The sequence below is a fragment of the Sarcophilus harrisii genome, chromosome 6, assembly GCF_902635505.1.
Source record: "Sarcophilus harrisii chromosome 6, mSarHar1.11, whole genome shotgun sequence".
Classification (NCBI taxonomy): Eukaryota; Metazoa; Chordata; class Mammalia; order Dasyuromorphia; family Dasyuridae; genus Sarcophilus; species Sarcophilus harrisii.
Genome location: NC_045431.1, coordinates 206,512,975 through 206,531,695, shown reverse-complemented (window position 1 = coordinate 206,531,695; position 18,721 = coordinate 206,512,975). Strand labels below are relative to the sequence as shown.

Below are 18,721 nucleotides of genomic sequence, written 5' to 3'. Positions count from 1 at the left end.
AATCCCGTATTTGTGTCCACCTGCATTTTTGATTTCCTTCACAGGCTAACAGCACACTATTTCAAAGTCCGATTCTTTTTGTGCAGCAAAATAACTGTTAGGACATGGATACTTATATTGTATTTAATTTATACTTTAGCCTATTTAACATGTATTGGTCCACCTGCTATCTGGGGGAGGGGATAGGGGGAAGGAGGGGAAAAATTGGAACAAAAGATTTCGCAATTGTCAATGCCGTAAAATTACCTATGCATGTAATTTGTAAATAAAAACCTATGATAAAAAAATCAATAAAAATAATACTCGGTTATAACTTCAAACAAAAAATACTATGAATAACAATATGTGCACAATAAGAAGCAATGGTGTTCTACATAAGTTATGATGGTAGTGTTTGGGAGAAAGCAGTCATCCGGTAAGTTGGGGATATAATTATGGTAGATGGACAATATAGGATTTTTGTGTCACAAATTAAAACATACTAGTTTGTGTCTACACGGGCAAAAGAAAAATGTCAAATTTTAATGTAATCAAGTAAAAATTAGTTGGGATCAAGATTAGTCTTAAGTACTCATTTTGTTTAATGATTCCAAGTCTTCATGTCACCTTTTCCCTGGACACAAGCTTTGTACGTGACAAAAAAAATGGGAATTTTGTGAATATTATTTTATATTGTTGTTTTATATGTGTGTGTATATATTTGTCTATATGTCACTACTCACAGGTTTGAATTTTTAAGATCCACTAGCAATCCATATAGCAATTCTCAAAGTGTTGTCTAGAGAACCTCAAGACTCTTTCAGGGTTGCCATGTTGTGAAAATTATTTTCATAATAATACCCAGATACTATTTGACTATTAACATATTCATCCATTTGCCAATCTACCAATCTACATGCAGCAGGATTTTCTTCATTTACTTCAAGTAAAACAACACACTACAACAAATTAAATGCAGACGCTGATATGACAATCTGGTTGTCTTCTATTACCCAAGACCTTTCTGTTCTTTACTTTAAAATTTTTTTTAACCAAGACATTTAAAAGCTTTTCAAAATTTTCTAACCAAATGCCATTAATTGGATTTGTTTTGCTTTCAAAAACATAATTGTTGCTGTTGTTTTCATTTAAAAAGCTATATTAACACGTAAAGAATTCGTTGTTATTTTAAAGTGAAGAATACGTATTTTAAATTTTTGGTTTTTCTTCTTGATGTGACAAATAATGATGTAATTGACATCCACAAAAGATCTTTAACACCCTTGAAAATCTTTAAAAGTTGAACATTTGAAAACCGTTGTTCTAGAGAAAGTGGGACAATTCCTTTGAAGGTTTCTTAATGTTATTAACTGTCACTAGATGGCCTGAATGTCATTAGGGTAGCTGATGCTTACCCTTAGTCACAATACTCAATTAGCAGCTGTCAGTGTAGAGGGTTGGAACTCAGAAAAGGTGAACTTGAATCTAAGACAGCGGAGCACTTAAGGCTAATTACCTACTCACTGTAAGATCATGGTTCTATAAGCATATATTTAGCTATGTGATAGCTCTCCTCACCATTGGCTCTTGCTGGATGTGTGGTGGTGAGATTATCATAGGCAAGGATTGGAGGGCTGGGAAAGAGAGATTAGACTCTTTCTGACAGCACAAGTAGGAGAGAAGACTTCAGGTTTCAGACTCCAGAGTCCAGGATTCATCTTTGATGACTCCTTTAGTGGCTTGCCTGCCTCTTTCACTTCTCCTTCTAAATACCAAGGACTTTGACTGACCCTGACTCTGACTTATCCTGAGGACCTCCAGAGAGCTAGGCAGATATTATATATTGGTGCCAACATGGACTAAGGACCAGCAGGCAGCTCGGTGGTAATTTCAGGGAAGAAGTCCCTGCGACTTGTGACCTGGAAATAGGATTCGTATTCAAATAGAAAAGTAGGAAATTCTGTTAAGGGCTAAACTAATAACTTTCGATTTCTGGCTGAAATAGGGGAGATACTAAGAAAAGAGTCTAGTATCCCACCCCCACCTCGAGCAATGTTTGTAGAAAGCATATTTAGATTAATCAAAAGGTAAGGTTTGCTTGTAACTTGGGAGCAGATTGGTGGACTCTTGGATACATGAGAATGCACATGCCCTTGCTTCTTCAAGGAAGATGAATTAGAGCAGATAAGTGGAAACTAGTAGAAGAACTAACTGAATATTACAAGGATAATGATTCTGATTCAATTTCTAAGGAAACATTCTATATACACAACATAATGCAATTGGCCTTAAAGAATCCCAGAAGTTCAAAAAAAAAAGAAAAGAAAAATTTTAAGGATAACAGCCAGACAAGGAAGTGTGAAGAGAAAGAAGAGGAGAAGGGGATGGTACTGACAAAATCGCTGAAAGGGATGGAGAGTTGAGTGTACTTAAAGGATGTGGTGATTCTCATTCTCACAGCTCAGGTTCATCTCAGCCTACACCCAAACAGATCCTTGACCTCCCCCAACAATTTCAATTTTCTGGGTGAAAGGAGGAGGAGGAATGGGAAGGGCAGTGATATCACCAAGCACTGTCCCCCAGCAACCATCCCCCCGGGCCCCATGACTTGATTATAAAAGGCACTACTTAAAGCCCAAGAAAAAGGGTAGAATACAGCTGATTTAAGAATAGAAGCTTATACTATGATTGAAGAGCTTAACTCTTCAGGTCAATAAAAAAACATACACTCCTTTTAATCTAGAAGTTATCAAAGATCTGAAAAAGGCTTGCACTCTTTATGGGTCTACATCATCTTATGTTAAGATGGAATTAGAGAATTTGGCTTATGAAATTTGAACCTCTAGTGACTGGAAATTTATAGCAAGGACAAGTTTAGAACTTGAACACAACTTGTTGCGGCTTTCTGAGTAGAGTGAACTCTGTAGGATACAAGCCCATTGAAACAGGCAACCTGGAGTTAATATACCAATCACCTGTGACCAACTAACAGGTGTAGGTCCTTATGCCAACCCTTTAGCTTTAGCACGGATTAATTGCCCCATAACCACATATGAGCAAATTACTGCTGCTGCTATGAAAGCGTGGGTGGGCATCCTCCCAGGAAGGCAAGATAGAGGGGAAGCCTTCACAAAGTAGCACACACTCCAAATGAAACCTTGGCTGATTTAGAGGGAGGTCTGCAGACAGCTGTCATGCGAACTATTGGTGAAAACGAAGCAACAGAAGTTATGATAAGATAACAGGCTAAAGAAAATGCTGAAGAGATTCATAGAAGAATTGTACTAGGACTACACCAGGATGCTCTTTTAGAGGAGATCATAAGATGCTGTGCCACAGTGGGCACAAATCCCTTTTATATCCAGGCTGTGATGCAGACTTCCCCAGATCCAAACATGGGAAAACAGTGGGCCTTTTGGCAAAGGATTTCCAGAGAGACTGGTCGATACTTTCAATGTGGTAAAGTAGGGCATTTGAAGGCTCAATGTTGCCACAGCTTTAGAGTGAGAAAACAGGGTGAGAGAACAAGACCCAGAACCCTGTGCCCAAAATGCAACAGAGGCTTCATGCAGATTGATTCAGGGAAACGGGATGCTGGGCCATGCCTTAGAGGCCCAGGGGGAAAAAACACTTGGGGCATGATGGTATCCGATGCAACACCCAGAGAGTCTTTAGAATTTCAATACTCAGACATGACCAATCAGCCAAGAAGCAATCTGATGGGAGAAAGGGATTAAAATTGGGGAGTTTAGAGTTGTATGCAGCAGGGGCTATCCCCTGTAGAAGTGAAATCTGTTCCTCTCCAGCCTATGGATCCCTTGCCTCCAGGCACAGTAGGCTTGACCGTTTCACCTCCTGAGAGTACTTTCCAAACCATGTTCATCCATATGCTAATGTGGGAAACTGGCAATTGGGTAGATAATATCCCAGGCACTAATACAGGTAGACAATGTGTGACTTATCAACCAGGAGAAGTAGTAGCATCAGGTTTACTGATACAGACTCCTAATAGGCAATCTGGTGATTGTTGCCCAGATTCCGACTCCAAGCAGCAGAATCCAGGAATATTTGAGACTGCAGCAGTTAGAGCTGACAGGCCTATGCTCACTATCTGTATAAATGGCACACCACTGGAAGGATTGGTAGACACAGGTGCGGATCGTACAGTCATTAGAGGTGCCAACTGGCCCAGTAACTGGCCAAAGATTAAGGCAGACACCTATAGGGTCTGGCGTAGGAGGATCAATAGCAGCTGAAGTTAGTGCTGCCCCTTTGAGATGGACATTAGAGGGTGAAACTGGAGTTTCTACTACTTGTGTAGTTGAAAAGATCCCCATCCATCTGTGGGGAAGAGACATCTTACAACAGTTAGGATTACAAATGACTAATTCCACTTTTTAGACAGGGCTGCTGTTGAAGGCCTGCCAGCATTCTCACCTATTCCTATTCAATGGAAAACTGACATACCAGTGGATAGAACAGTGGATCTTAGCTAGTGATAAAATTCAGGCCTTATTAGATATAGCACAGGAGCCACTTGACCAAGGACACTTATAACCTTCTCTAAGTCCTTGGAATTCCCCTATATTTTGTTGTGATAAAACAAATCTGGAAAAGGGAGCCTGTTGACTGATTTAAAAAAAAGTAAATGAACAGATGGAAACTATGGAAACAGTTCAGCCTGGAGTTCCATCTCCTACTCAATAACCTAGAGAATAGCCTCTTTGGGTTATAGATATTAAGGATTGTTTCTATTCTATCCCTCTAGATAAGGAGGAGATGAAAAAAAATTTCTTTTCAGTGCTCAGCATAAATGTAGCTGAGCCTTATAAAAGATATGAAGGGACAGTTTTCCCATGCAGAATGAAAAATAGCTCTACTAAGTGTCAAATGTATGTTGCTGCTGCTCTTACTCCAACAAGAAAAGCATTTCCAAAAGTTATGTGTTTATATTAAATGGATGATATCTTGGGGTGCATACCTGAGGAGCAAATGTTAGAAGCATGTGTATAAAAGACCGTAGAAACATCAAGGAACTACAAATTGCATATAGCTCCAGAAAAATTTCAAAGATGTGCTCCTTTTCAATATGTAGGATATCAAGTTGACCCTAAGGTGTTTACTGTACAAAATCTTTCCTTAAGAACAGAGAAGCTAAACATCTTAAATGACTTTCAGAAATTGATAGGAGATATGGTAAATATCTGTTTAAGATAGGTCTGAAACTTGGTTAATAGAATTTGTTATTAGAAGTAAAATTCTTGGTGATTCTATTTAATCCTATTTGGGAGTTTTAAAGCTCTACTCTCTGATGTGCTGAAGGTTGAGTTTTAATAGGTTATATTATGTTATAGTTATGTTCTTCCATTTTTTTCTTCCTGTGAATGATTTCTATGATCACAACAATAGTTAATAAAAACTGTTAATGCAATTTTAATATTTCATACCTTTTCTAATCTGTTTCCAATTTGGTTATATGTAATCATTCTATCCTAAATACTTAGGCAAATGAGTATTTACCTTGGTCATCTACCTGTTACTGGATATTTGTGTCTGTGGATATTCAGGTTCTTTTTTAAATGTTTCTAAATAGTGAGAGGACAATTAGCACAGTGGTCTGTGAAACCTAACTGCTATTTATTGAGACTATTGCCTGTCCTGTGAAGCAAACTTGTTCCTTCCCATAGGAACTGCTGCCCAATCTATACTGGCCTCCCCACATTTTGTAGCAGTTCCAGACTATTCTAATCTTTATCTGTTAGATTTGGTGTTTTTGTGCCAGATTTTGGTCACATTACAGCTATATACGGACCTGCTTTTGGGACCTGGATCAGCCCATTGAGTGTTGTCATCACATCATGCCATCCCTCTGCTTGGACTGAGAGCCAGTTCTCCAGCCCTTATCCGCATGAAACAGTTTTTGAATGAGAGACCATGGCCCCTACTCCTGATATAATTTGCACTGATATGGGGGAAATAGGAAAGTGGTTGATGAATTATTGTTAAAATTACTGTGTGTTTAAGATTTGGGATGGAAATTGTTCAATTGTGTAACTATCTGCTCAGAAATCCCTTCTGGATCCTACTAGCAGCTCCCATTCTATCGGAGGGGACAGGTAGAGCTACTCCAGGCCCCACTCTTTCCCTCCTTTGGAATCCCTGACAGACTGCGGGTGCCCCTCCTAGCATGGACAGCATGACTGTCTTGAGCACTGCTATTCCCGATAGAAGCAGAAGCTGAGTTCAGTGCACAAATGACTGAAGACCACCTAACAGTGAACTGTTCATCTCAAACTTGATTCTCTGGCTGAGATGAGGGCCTTTGTACTGGTGATAAATCAGGGGTTGTGAGGAAGAGACTTGCTCTTGCCATAAGCCCTTGCATTTCCTAGTTTCATTTTGATTTATTTACTTCACATTGGGTTGGCCAAAATTATGGTGCTGAGACCTGCCAGGTATCTAAGGGAGGTAATTCAATAATTCAAATATTCCAAAGGAGAGAGTGTAATGTCGTGCCTCGGTTGCCCTAGATTGCCTTCTTTGTTGATTTATCTTTGTATTTTTATATCTGCCAATTGCCAATCTGTGCCGGGATAACTGTTTCCAAAACAGTTGGTGGAAGTGTGAGGGATGTAGAAGACCCTTAGCCAAAATGACTACTCAGAGATCACTCAGTAGAAAGCAGAAAAGTTGTTTACTGAAAACCTCTGGAGGATGAGCCATCCCATCGCCAGATGAGAAAGAGAAAGGTCGCGGTAAGAGGGCTAAAGAAGTAGTAAAGATACATAGTATTGATACAAAAAATTACATCACAAGTAAGGAGCATTGAGAAGGGGAGGGGGAGGCATATACTTGGTTGTTGCTATTTGGGGAGATTGGAATGGAAGGTTTCTGTTTCCCTGAAATCTCCTGATTTCTAGGAAACAGAAAGTCAGGCCTTCAGGCTTAATCAAGCAGATAGTGGTCCAGATAATAGACTAAATATCGATAAATGTCAAATACATTTTGTCATCAAAATAATGTCATCAGCTCAGGTTCAGTAAATATGTTTCTAGCTGGCCAAGGGTCAAGTAAATATGAGCCTGCACATATTATACTCTTCTGAATATCTGAATTATTGAATTACCTCCCCCTGGATACCTGGGAGGTCTCAGCACCATAATTTTGACCAATCCAATGAAACTAGAAAATTCAAGGACTTATGGCAAGGGCAAGTCTCTTCCTGACAACCCCAGAGTTATCAGCAGTACAAAGGCCCCCATCTCAGCCAGAGAATCCAGTTGGAGATGGACAGTTCACTGTTAGGTGGTCTTCAGTCATTTGTGCACTGAACTCAGCTTCTGCTTCTATAGGGAGTAGCAGAGCTCAAGACAGTCATGCTGCCCATTTAGAGGGGCACCTCACTCCAGGGGAGAAGGGTGAGGTTTGGAGTAGCTCCATCTGTCGCTACCCAGAGGGACAGACAGGGCTGCTAGTAGAATACAGATTTCTGAGCAGAGCTATCAGAGCGTGCACAGTTACAGCATGAAGCCAGGCAAACCCCAAACTTTAGAGGCTTGATCTCAAAACTGCAATGCTATTGAAAATTCTGAGATACCAATTGAGAAACTAGGGTTACAGGGCTGGAGACTGCCAGTCCCAAGACAGGTGCTTATATCTTGGAGATTTCCTAAAAACAGGCAATCAGAGAATAGTCTGCCAGAGCAATTCCAACAGAATAAGGGGTTTCAAAGCTAAAGCACAGTAAAAACAAAACCAAACCAAACCAAAAAAAAGGACTGCTTAAGGACTTCCAATTCAATTTGAACTGGTAATATAGGGGGTGGGGCAGAAGTACCTAAGGCAAAGTGAACAGACAACTAAGGGCTCCCACTCTTTTAAGTATTTTGAGAAAAATCCACCAGTTTCCCTAGTTCCCTATTGCTTCCTCTCCTTTTTTTTTCCTCATGGAAAGGAATCATCTGAAAAAAAAAGTAGATACTCAAATAACCATCCCACACATAAATCCCAAGAGTGAATTAAAGTTCCTATACATAGCAGACTAATATAGGAGGAGTTTCCTAGAAATAAAATAAAATAAAATAAAATCTTTCAAACAATTACATATTCTGAAGTGAACATAGATCTTATAAACATATTATAACTTCCTTACCAGCAACAGTTACCAATTTTAACAATTTCCATCCCAAATCTTAAACACACAGTAATAGATGACCAAGTCAGGATTTAACAATCATTCATCATTATCCTTGGAATCCCTTTCACATAATTGGCATCAATACCATTAATTAAAACTTTCTATTTTCACATACAGAGCATCTGGAAAGTTGTTGAAAACATCAATTAAACTTTTTGAAATAACCCTTTCAAACTATATGCCACATTTCTGATTGTATTCTTTAATTTTCATAACCATTATGTATCTAAAGAAGCAAATAGTCAATCAATTAACATCTTGTAAGGGCAGCTTGTCTCTTTAAATAACCGTTTTTTTCTTCAGCCAAAGGAACCATGCGGCTGCCGCTTTCCATTGCTGCTCTGCTGCTCTCCCCCCTGCAAAAACACATCCCATCTGATAGCCATCTCTCTGTGACTACCCTTTCCAACCAGTTCCTTCTTTTCCCCCCTGATTTCTTCTTGAAATCATTTGCTCCTACTAATCAATCCTTCTTAAATCACCTTCATTCTCCTGTCCCATCTCTCTGTCTCTCTCCTCCCAGTGCTGACTTGCTCAAACCTTCTCTGAAATACTTCTGAATAGATGCTCTGTTTAAACTATTAATTGCTTTTGTAAATCAATCTCTTTTCCCTTGTCTTTAAATCTCCTTTTAAAAAAAATTTAACATTCGAGATTCACAATTAATTTGGAACCAAATTTCATAAAACTCATAATATAGTTTGCAAATTACCCAATATGTTTTAAAAGCAAATACCATTTCAGTAGGGAGATACCAACATGAGCCCCGCCCCCTCTCTAAAATAAGCTACCTATATTTCCAAATTGAGAAAAGATTTTCTCTTCAGATGTAAAGGCCACAATATTCAAAAAATTCTTAAGATTTTACACTCAGAATAAATCTAACATATGCAAGGCAGCAGTGAAATTAGTTCCCCCAATTTCAATATCAATTTTATTTCAATTTCAACATTATAGAACCTCTCAAAAATATAGTAAGTTCCCAAAACTCTTAATCAAATATTGCAGACAAACAATTACCCATGTTAGTCTTCTTAAACTTGCTGTTCTCTAATTCCATGAAAGCAAACTTACTAATAATGATTTTTCTTTCTTCTTCTGGAAATTTTTTTTTCTTTAGAAGTAGGCCGACTTCTGGCCAAGATGGCGGTGAGGAGGCACACAGCTGTGTAAGCTCCGCATTTTCTCTCAGAATCCATCTCATTACAAGCCTCTGAATTAATGCCTGACTGAAAAAAAAACCCACAAACAGTTACCAAGAGAAGACATCCTTGAGATTTGCCAGGAAAGGTCTGTTTTTGCTTGAGGGCGGGACAGTTTTAGATCAGGCACAGGCTGAGGGCAGCGGCACCGAGAGCTCCGCAGGCAGCTCACAGCCCAGCAGACCTGAGGGGGTTAGGGTGTGATCTCAGCCGTCTCTGGGGGGAAAGCTTTGCTACAGGATTGGATACTTTACCCTGGCAGCAGTCAGTAGCCCAGCAGAGAAGCTAAAAACACCGGGGGTGAAGAATACAACCCCAAACAGCTGAAGTTCCTTGGGACCTGGCCACCCCTCCCCCACAGCGTCTCAGCACGCTCTCAGAGTCTCGGAGCACAGGCTCAGCACAGTCCTGCTAGTGCCTCGCTGCTGCCCCCACAGTCTGTAGAGGAAGCTCGGTAATACCACCCAGGCCCTCCCCCCCAAAAAAAGATTCCATTTGGGGTTTTTTTCTTTTTTTTTCTTTGCTACTTTTGTCTCAGATTCTTCTCTGACAAAATGAGCAAAAAATTAAAAAGGACCTTAATGATTGACAGCTTTTATACGTACAGAGAGCAGACTCTAAACCCTAAGGAGACTAAAAGCAGACTGTCTCCAGGTGAATCCCCACAGGAGGAGATCATCTGTTCCTCAGCACAGATGAATCTCACAGAAGAAATTAAAAAGGCTCTCACAAGAGAGCTAGAAGAAAGATTGGAAAAGGAGAGGGAGGCTTGGCAAAGAGAGTCTGGAGAAGTCATCCCACTCATTTAAAGACAGAGTGAATAAAGAAATCAAATACTTGAAAAATAGGATTAGTGAACTGGAAAGAGAAAATGGCTCTCTAAAAAACAAAATTGGTGAAATGGAAAACATTCCATAGAACAAAACAACACAATTGGACAATTAGAAAAAGATATTTAAAAAGTGAATGAAGAAAACACTTCATTGAAAATCAGAATAGAACAAATGAAATTGAATGACTGAGGAGGCAAGAAGAATCAGTCAAGCAAAACCAAAAAATCAAACAATGGATAAAAATGTGAAATACCTTCTTGGGAAAACAACAGACCTGGAAAAATAGGTCTAGAATCTGAGAATTACTGGACTTCCAGAAAAATATAGATGGAAAAGAGTGGACACTATTTTCCAGGAAATTATCAAAGAAAACTGCCCAGAAGTCATAGAAATAGAGGCTAAAATAGACATTGAAAAATTCATTGATCACCTACGAAAGGATCCTAAAATCAAAACACCAAGAAATATCGTGGCCAAATGCCAGAACCCCTCAAACGAAGGAAAAATACCCCAAGAGCTAGAAACCCAATTCAAATATAAAGGGCCACATTAAGGCTCACCAAGGATCTAGCAACATCCACATTAAAAGGGCCAGGAATATGATATTCCAAAAGGCTAAGGAACTCGATGCAACAAAAATAACTACCAGCCAGAATGAGTTTTTCCAGGGAAGAAGATGATCAATCAATGAAATAATGAATTTCACCTATTTTGATGAAAAATTAGAACTTAACAAGAAGTTTGATCAACAAAAATAGAACTCAAGAGAAACCTAAAAGATAAAAAAGAAATCTTGGAACTATATTTCTGCTGTAAAGATGTATAAAGAATAATGTATCCCTTTGTTCTAGAAATTAGAGGTGGAAAGGATATTGTACCAGAAAAGGGTCAAGTGGGGGTACTACATCTCACGAAGAGGCAAAGGAAATCTATTATATCTGAGAAAGAATGAGGGGATGAATACAGTGGGTATCTTATTGCCATCAGAATTGGCTTTTAAGAGAAAAAATTTTAATTTATGGTGAAACTTCTCTCATCTCATTGAAAAGTGAGAAGGGAAGGAATAAGCTAAGCAGGAGGGAAATGAGGAAACTGTGAGAAAAAGGAGTGAGATAGGGAGGAACTCTAAGGTGGGGAGGGGAGGGATACTAAAAAGGGAGGGCTGTGAGAAGTAAGTGGAACCACAAGTTTAATACTGGGAAGGTGGGGAAGGGGGAAAGAAGGGAGAAAACATAAACAGGGTTAACAAGATGGCAAGTAATACAGAATTGGTAATTTTAACCATAAATGTTAACGGGTAAACTCCAAAGAGGAAGCGGTTACAGAATGGATTAAAAGCCAGAATCCTATAATATGTTGTTTACAGGAAACACACCTGAAGCAGGGAGATACATGCAGAGTAAAGGTAAAAGGTTGGAGCAAACCAATATGCTTCAGGTAAAGTCAAAAGTAGGGACATCCTGATCTCAGATCAAGCAAAACAAAAATTGATCTAAATTAAAAAGAGATAAGGAAGGGCACTATATCCTGCTAAAGGGTGCATGATAAAGAAGCAATATCAATATTAAACATATATACACCTTAGTGGTGTAGCATCAAATTCTTAAAAGAGAAATTAAAGAGCTGTAAGAAGAAAGGATAGCAAAACTATAATAGTGGGAGATCCTCAACCTTGCACCTCAGAATTAGATAAATCAAATCACAAAATAAATAAGAAAGAAGTCAAAGAGGTAAATAGAATACTAGAAAAGGATATGATAGACCTTGGAGAAAAACGAAATGGAGACGAAAGGGTACACTTTCTTTTCGGCAGTTCATGGAACCTAACAAAAAATAGACCAAATTAGACATAAAAACTTCAAACTCAAATGCAGTAAGGCAGAAATAGTAAATACATCCTTTTTCAGACCACGATGCAATAAAAAATTACAATCAACAAAAAGCCAGGGAACGTAGACCAAAAAAAAAAATTGGAAACTAAATAATCTCATACCAAAGAATGATTGGGTGAAACAGCAAATCATAGACATAATTAATAATTTCACCAAGAAAACTATAATAATGAGATTATCATACCAAAATGTGTGTATGCCAAAGTGGTAATAAGGGAAATTTCATATCTCTACAGGCCTGCTTGCATAAAATAGAGAAAGAGAAGGTCAACAAATTGGGCTTGCAACTAAAATTGCTAGAAAAGGAACAAATTAAAAACCTCCAGTCAAACACTCCTGATTCCAGTGATGAGAGTACACATTGTCCAACAGAGCAGACTGCACCCTTTTCATGTCTTAGTACATGACTTCATGAAATTTTTTAACCAAAATTCAACACCTGACAGACATTTAGACAGTGACAATTAAGTTCTTGTTAGCTTAATCTTAATTATCCAAAGTCACTAACTTTATCCTTCACTTACTGATGGGCCCTTCTGCACATAGCTAGTTTGGCCCTTAGAATGGCAGTCTATCACCAGGGAAGTACTGACAGCCTTTCTAGTTTGGTGGAAGCTGCTAGAACTTCTGAACTATTGAACTAGCCTTCAACAGCCCAGGACCAGTTCCACCATGATGAGGCACTGGAGGAAGACTTTATACAATATAATGTTAAACCTAACATAAATTACATACCAGCTTTTAAAAATTGTGTGTGGAAAAAATACTTTTAATCTTCTCATTTACAAACCAAGTCAAGTTTATTTTCCAATGTTATTTTTAAACAGTTTACTCTGGAATAATTATTAACCCTCTGGGGAAGAGGAAGAATTTTTTTTTTTTGCTAAAAACTCCAGTATTCATAACTCCAAGACCCATAACAAATTCTGTTGTAAAGTTTTATAATCGTTAGAGAGTTATTACATGTGAGGACAGTTTTTAACTCTTTAACACATAATAATTTTTCAAAGACTTTTGAGCTACCCTGCACTAATATTAAACAGAGAGAAAAAGAGCAGCAGCTAGATTCCATTGGAAGAGAGTAAAGTTCCTCTCTCATTTAAAAGATGGAAATTTACTCTCTTAAATAGAAAAAGACACATAAGATCTTTTTTGTACAAATGCCACAAGGATGTTGGCACAAGTCCTCAGTGACCTTAGATGAGTCCCAGGAAGCATAAGCATAAGACAATAGTTTGGCCAAAATTACTGCTCACATGGCCAGAGCATATCTTGATCACAAACAAAGCAACTGAGAAGAAATAAACATCTTTGAATACTGAGTTGGCACATCTAACTATAATGTGGTGGAGAGCAACATCATTACATTTTAAAATATCAACAGGTAGGAAAACAAGAAAATAACACCTGTTTAAATGAAATTTAAAAACCCTTAAAAAAAACCCTTTCATCTCCAAATTTATACTTCTCTAAGTAAAATGTGTCAGTTCAATACATATAACTAAATGAAATGCATCATAGGGGAAAATGACAATAAACATGATCAAAAACATTTGCAGGGATGGCCTTTGATAATGAAGGATTAAATCTGTGATTTTCAATAATGAAAATAAAGTTTAAAAAGCACTTGATTGTCACTAAAGACTTTTAGTGTTGTTGGAAGGAGATGCATCTATTTCTTCTTACATACATAAATACTATATATACATAAATTATATACATATACATAAATTACAAAATCAAGAGAAGGAACTTCACAAAGCAGAACTTCAATACAGACTAAACACTTCCATCCTGGAGTTTGAGGAGAGCTGAGGAGAGCTCAGATTAAACCAATACAATTTCTAGTCATATATATTTACTGCCACGAAAGATGAAATTATTCTAAATTCCTTCTCAGGTTTTACAAGAATGCACTTTATGAAGTTTCCTAACTATTACAATTATTTTCCATAGTTGAACCTTAGAAAATAAATATTGCCCTTCTATTATACATGCATACTATCTATGAATATGACTAACACTAAAAAAGAAATATTTACACTGCTGACACTGAGATTATGGAGACTTTTTTGTTTCTAAGATATAAAAAGAGATGATAATTTATTGTCTATATTAGGTCATATATACTTACAATAGAAATGAAAATGTCTAATCTGTAAAGCAATGTACAAAATGAAAAATTTCCATCGTTTATTGACAATGTCATGAACAATTATAGGCTATTACCTGGTACAAACCCATTGCTAAAAAATGCACTTTAAAAAGAAAGCATGGGATCCAATAGCTCTAACACACAGTGTTACAAATAAAAGAAAAACATATTTGTTTTAGTAACTCTGGTTATATGCAAAATATGCCAGATCTGTAGCACTGCTTTTTATTCAAAAACTTTGAGGGGACATTAAAAGTGTTCCAAGTAACTACACAAAACACTACAACTCATCTACAATGTTCTATCTGTAGTGCTGTCTGGATATTGGAGCTAAAAATAAATGGAAGTTGGGGAAAATAGTGGGAAAAGTCACAAAATGTGTTTTTATAGTCCAATTGATTTTGTAGATTCTTCACATTAATGAGATACTTAATATAAAGCAAAGATTTATCTCCATGGATAAAAGATAAAGATTTATATCTTATGAAATTAGCTCCAGAATCAAGAATAATTTGAGGGACCAACTCTTTGAATTGACAAATTCCTAGAAAGCACTTCCAAGTTTGTTTATTCAAGTACTTATAAGTGCCACTGCACACTCAATGCAATACTCAATTAAGCATGCCATGTTTTTTCTACATTGAGAGTTAGTGAATTAAGATAAACAATGTAATGCTTTTAATAGGCAATAAGCAAATTAGACTTTTCTACTGTCCTATAAACGGACTATAAACGGAACATCAATGTGCTCAGGGACACAGTGAGTTAGGTGAAAACTGAAGTCTATCCTGGGATACTTTAACTTGTTTCCATATTCTTGTAATATTAAACAAGTTTCCAGTAAGCTGAGAAAAAAACTACTCTCTTGTCAACTTAATATTACCCTAAGAACGTGAATGCCCTCAGTTTGACTCACAAAATGATTTCTATTTTCATGTGTGTTGAGTCAAAAGTACTGAGAGGCACAGACAAGGTGACACTGGAGTTGATAGACCAGGGTAAAGCTTAGCCTTAATCTGTCAATTTTATGTCCTCTTTATCATCAAATCCCTATACTATATGAGTATAATGTCCCAACCTCCTCATTAGTTCTTTTTTTGAAGAAATTACCTATCATACAGTGATTAGATATTGAAGTTACATTCACATATTAATGCAGAAACATAAAGAGGAACCTTCAAAATTACATAAAGAAAAACACAAAGGTTTTAGTTTCTCACAGGGCCCTGGATCAAAAAAGATATAAAAGGATCATTTTTTTAAATAATCACTTCTTTGTGAACATATTAACACATGGATGACAATTTTTAAATTGTCATTTAACTTGCCAATAAAATAGGAAAAAACCCAACATTTTAAATATTTTTTTTTTGTATTTTGTTGGGGATATCTGTGTTGTGTCACTTTCTCAACAATGTACAAAAATAATACAACAAGACTATCCACTTAACCTATCTCCAGCTCTTGCATAGTCCTGGGGCCCTGGAAAAAGCTGTTGTCATCAATCCTCACTGTAGATGTCTCCAGCAAATGGCAGGTGTACATGGCTGCCTGTGACGTTGGGCAACCCTGACAGGTTCTGGATTCGAGACCTGAGTTCTTTTCGAACCTGGGATACTCTGGCTAACTTGAGCTTGTATTCTCCCAGCTTATGTTCTTTCTCTGCAAGGGCTTCTTTTTGAGAATGAAGAAAATCTGATAGCATTCGCGTGAGTTGCTTCGTATCATCTATTTCTGCTGCCAATCGAGCTTGGCAATGCAATCCTTGTAATCACCATCGTAATTACATGTAATTGTAATCCTTATAGTCCTCCAATAGCATGAGTGCATCATCTACCACCTTAGAAAGCTGTTCTCTTGATTCTTTATCTGTTATTTTGTCCAGCAGAGATACATCTTGGACTTCAATAGGCAAAGAAGCTATTCTCTGATGAACTGCTGCATCGCCAGAGGCTGAATTTTCAAGTTCTGGTAAGGTTCTAATGAGATCTAGAGTCTGTGGAGGTTCATTTGATGATCCTAGTGCTGAACAATTTTCATCCTCACCCACTTTTATCTGCTCCTAAGATCTCTTCTTATCGCCATCCAGAGCTTCCCTAAGTTGTTCTAAGACATCATTTTCATAAACAGACCTTTCTTCCCAAATCGACAGCGCTCTTCCAAGATGCTTGCGCAGCTCCCGCTCCCACACGGTCACGCTGGGCCAAGACCCACAACGACAGCGTCTGCACGCTCTGCTGTGAGTTGCTCAGCTCAGACAGCTTCTTCTCCGGCGTCGCCTCCGGGAAGGCGGACACCACCCCCAGCCCGCGCCCCCGCCGCTCTGCGTCAGGCGCCCGACACGCCGCGGAGCCCGCGGGGAGGAGGGTCTCGCCAGACCCGGGCACCAGTGCGCCGCCCCCTTTACCGCCCCCGCCCCCGCCCCCACAGTCCCAACCCCACCTAATTACAAAACTTAACGGAAATATCTCTGCAAAATTAGAATAATCTCATTACCAGAAGCGACTCCTCTTTCAAATTTTATTTTCTGTGTTGTGAAAAACATAATCCTGAGGAATCCACAGAATTTGAGAAATGTTGCAGTGTCCCCACAATATCTTCCCTTTACAAAAAAAGGAATCATTTATGATCCTTGACAGCAAAATATAGAAGGTCGGATTACATGAATAAAATTATACACTAATAATAAACGACATTATGCATTAATAATACAAATCTTACACTGGTTTCAGTTTTATTACTTATAAGAGAAAAAAAAAAAAATGGAAGCAAATCCCACTTTCAAATTTCACACCAAAGTCTGGGATTCCTGGTCTATGTTTTATCTGTGTGGAAACAACTTATACCATTTCCCCCCTAATCTCGTTTGAGACATATGGGATTGCTTATTTATTCCCTCCAATGTCCTTTTTCAATCATTCCACAGGATTGCTGGGGCAACATTTCACTAGACATTTAGAAGCATGGTAGGAAAAGTGGAAAAATGGGACTAAATATATCAGAAAACAGTTTTCTGATCCATAATTCCATATATTGGCATTGCCACCTTAGAGAAAGTAGCTAAAAATCTCTCCCTGGAGATTGAGAAGTTGGTCCAGTCGGTGAGACCATCACCTTCCTTCAAAATGAGGTAGATGATTTACAAAATTAGTGAATTCACTTATTTTATTTGTCATTTTTCTTATGCAGTATGATGATTGTAGAAATATGTATAAAAGAATTACACATGTTTAACATGTATTGGATTATTTGTCATCTAGGGAAAGGGTGAAAATTTAGAACAAAAGATTTTGCAGTGTTGAAAAATTATCCATGCACACGTTTTGAAAATAAAAAGAATTAAAAAAGAAAAGAGTTCTGCATCCCTGCAAAAGCTTTGTTCATATGATTTCAGGGAAGTTGTCATTTTTTTGTTGTTGTTGTAGTTTCACAAAGTCTTTCTCACACAGGCGGATAACTTTTTCCCCTATTTCCTGAAAGATTTGTGGCATTTCTAGTGTTAGAAACCAATAACTAGAATCCATTCCTAATCAAATATAGTCATCAATGGGGGATACTCTGTTCATTTTTTGGAAACATCTTTAAGCAAACTAAACAAATTTTATTACCTAGAAATTAGCATAGAACAATACTAAGAAACAGCAAAATATCATAATATCTTAGACCTTGAAGGCATTGCTTACTCATCTACTTCTTGGAAGATTGGTGGGGAATTAATTTCTGTATTAGGAGAAGCAAAATCTCCAGAAATTCATCAGCCAATCTGTGCCATCATTTATTGGTGTCTGAAGTTGACCCCAAAGTAGAGACCACTCAAAAGACCACAAAATCTTATCCTCCATTCACACCAAAAAGTAGGTAAAATTTCTAGCTAAGGTTGATCATTTCTGAGGGTACTGGGAGCCAACAGGCTCACTGCCTAAAATTTTCTGGTGATATACCTACCTTTCTTTTAGGTTGTCCTTCCCTATCAGTTTCATTCTCAAAATGAGAACTTAACTTATATTAACTTAACTTATATTAAAACTACCCCACTACCTCTATGTTTTCTTGCCCAGGAATAAGTTTCTCTTCTTTTTCACTCTTCATTTTCCTTTAAAGGATTTTTGGTAACTCACCCAATCAAGTTTGCAGCTTGAAAGGTGTTAACTCAGAAAGACCCCTGAGTTCACATGCCAAGTTTACACCCTGAGTTCACATCCCAATATTGACATGTTTTAGCTAGTTGAACTGGCCTTAATCATCGCAAGTATCAGCTTTTAATATTTTGCTTAAAGTACTTTTTTTGGTTAAAATATTTAGTTTGGTATTCACATTTTTATTCATGAAATGATTTTGGCATGTCAATGAATGCTTACAAGGGAAGAATGTGAACATGAAGAAAAGAAGGATGAATGAATGCTGGAATAAAAAAGCCATTCTGAAACTTATGGTTTGATTGAAACTAGAAAAAGTAAATCTTG

General features: G+C 37.7%; 1 pseudogene; it reads right to left on the bottom strand.

Moving 5' to 3' along the window:
* Nucleotides 1-12,701: 12,701 nt before the first annotated feature.
* LOC116420072 lies at nucleotides 12,702-18,238 on the bottom strand (annotated as a pseudogene).
* Nucleotides 18,239-18,721: the final 483 nt, after the last annotated feature.